At 36.0% G+C, this 2,761-nt stretch overlaps 1 pseudogene; it reads right to left on the bottom strand.

Moving 5' to 3' along the window:
- Positions 1-265: 265 nt before the first annotated feature.
- On the bottom strand, positions 266-1,064 carry LOC113181945 (nucleophosmin pseudogene; annotated as a pseudogene).
- Positions 1,065-2,761: the final 1,697 nt, after the last annotated feature.

The following is a 2,761-nucleotide window of genomic DNA, read 5'->3' as shown; positions in this document are numbered from 1 at the left end:
GGTGATTAAAACATGGTCTAAGAAATGATTAGGCATATGCACAAATAAGAGAGAGCAATATATAAGGTTCAACTAAATTCACAGCAGTCAAAAGTGCTTTAGGAAATCAAGAGAGAGATTGCTTCCAGCCTGCAAGTGGGTGTGGGTGGCAAATCAGGAAAGGGGATTGAGATTAAAATAGAAGACTTCAGCCTGGTTTGTTGATGATACTCAGTATGGACTATATTTGTCTCTCCTTTTCCTTTCTCCCCATCTTTGGGCTTAATTTATCAGTAGTGCCCAGAGCTATTCAGTGTGCTTTTTCTATACTTGCTTGCATTTTTGCTTTAATGTCTTCTACAGAACTAGGTCCTTTTGGTGTTTTAAAAATTTTTTCCTGTTTTTTGAAGGATTCTTGACCTTTTGATCTTGGTATTGATGGTTTTGAGCCTTTTCCATTCTGGTTCGATTTTTGTGCATTTTTGGCTGGAGTATCTCGTATAGATTTCTTCACTGGAGCTTTTTCTTCAGTTTCCTCATCATCAAAATCATCATCATCATCATCTTCATCATCATTCTTCTTCATCATCATCGACATCTTCATCAGCAGCAAGTTTTACTTTTTTCTGGGGAACCTTGCTACCACCTCCAGGGGCAGATCGCTTTCCAGATACACTTAAGAGTTTCACATCCTCCTCCTCTTCATCTTCTGACTCTGCATCTTCCTCCACAGCTACTGAGCGCTGGCCACTAATATGCACAGGCCCTGAACCACACGTCAACCTTAAGACCACAGGTGGTGGGATTTCAAAACCCCCAAGGGAAACTGATGGCTGTACAGACATTTTCAATGTTGCCAGTGTTACTTTACTTGGACTGCCTTCATAATTCATTGCCTCTGCTTCAACAATGTGCAATTCATCCTTTGCACCATCCCCTAAACTGACCATTCTTAACTATAACTGGTGCTCATTTTCATCATTATCCACCTTAAAGTGATAATCTTTGTCAGCCTTTACCTCACAACCAAAAAGGTAGTTCTGTGGCCTAAGGGGGCTCATGTCCATATCTATTGAATCTTCCATGGGGTGGTAACATGCACTTAGGTGGGAGAGAAGGCAGACAGAAAATGCATTTGTAATTTTTGAAGATGCCTATTATCAGATAAAGAAAGTTTTTGTATTCCTAGGATGCTATTTGTTATTTTCATGAATAGGGGCTAAATTTTATCAGATACTTCTTCATCTATTGAGAACACCATTTGATTGTTAGCTATTTTTTCAGTTAGTTGCTAAATCACACAGCTTGATTATCAAATGTTAAACCAACATTGTAGTCTCAGAATAAGTCTCTTTGGGTTGTGATATAGTATCACATTTATATATAGCTGGTTATTGTTTGCAATAATTTTGTTTATAATTTTTACTTAAGTTAAAGAAAGAGCTTAGTCTTTAATTTTCCTTGATAGCAAAGTAAAATGTCCTCATTGGGTTATGGGTTTAAGGGCATGTTTGGCTTATCAAATAAGTTGGAAGTATTTCCTATTCCCTATCTTCTAGAAGACCTTGAGTAAAACTGATGATATATTATATTCTGGAAAGGGCTTTAATTTCAAATTTTATATCCATAATACATATGGAATTATTTATAATTTTTTATTTATGTGATCTTGGAATAATTTGAGTTTTTGTAGAAATTTGACCTTTATAAAAATTAAATTTTCCAATTAATTAGCATAGCTTTCTAAATAATCATCTCATTATTATTTTGATGCCCATGTGATTTGCAATAACTTTATTTTTGATACTGGCAATTTGAATCTTTTGTCCTTATTTTTCATTGATCTTGCTAGAAGTTTACCAATTTTATTAATATTTTCTCATGACCAACTTTATATATTAAATGTCTGTTTAATTTAATTAATTTTTATTTAAAATTACCCAGATAAGACTGTTTAGCTAGGCATACAGATGTTTGAAACTGTGTATAAAATCACTATGAATGGCTGGGGTAGCTCAGTGGTAGAGCACTTGCCTAGCATGTATAAGGCCCTGAGTTTAATCCCAGCACACAAACTCTCAAAAAGTCATTGTGAATGCGATAGATTATAGGTATAAACTCTGACAATACAGTATTGCTGTGTAGGTAACCCAAATATCAAAAGCAGATTTAATTGGCACTAAAATAATTTTCTGAGATGGTGAACAGATAATGAAATTATTTCAATCAAACCAAATATAATCATCTCTCAATTTATAATTATTGTTGAGAGATTCAAAGTATGTTAAAAAGTATAATTTTTTATTTATAAAATATGTTAGGTTCTGGGCTCAAAAAATAAAGGTGGTTTATTGTTCATCTCTACAAGTATTTAGTGGGAGAATCTGGACAGAGGACAATTATAACTGAGAACATCCTATGTCCCTGACCCCAACTGAGTGCCAGCAGCATTCTCCAGTCACAGTGACCCAAACAACAAAGCTTCCTAAAATTTCCAGATTGTCCCTGGATGGCTCTATCGGCCCCACTAACTCTAACCACTGTGATGGGGAGAATTTCCATGGCTTATCACCCTCCTGTTTTTCAAAATCTGGGCTTTATTTAACTCTTCCATGTATAGAATTGCTGGGAATTAGTAGCTAGGCTCCACTTTGGCTTTCTTGCAATCACATGGGACTCCCCAGTGATTGCACTTTCAGTGGATCCCTCTGGGCTGTTCGCAGTCCATCCTGACTGGGTTTCAGGGCTCACTCACTACTGCAGGGATGCTGGTAAAGTCTGA

Source organism: Urocitellus parryii, chromosome 3, assembly GCF_045843805.1.
Source record: "Urocitellus parryii isolate mUroPar1 chromosome 3, mUroPar1.hap1, whole genome shotgun sequence".
In the NCBI taxonomy this organism is placed as follows: Eukaryota; Metazoa; Chordata; class Mammalia; order Rodentia; family Sciuridae; genus Urocitellus; species Urocitellus parryii.
This window is presented reverse-complemented; position numbering and strand designations above follow the sequence as displayed.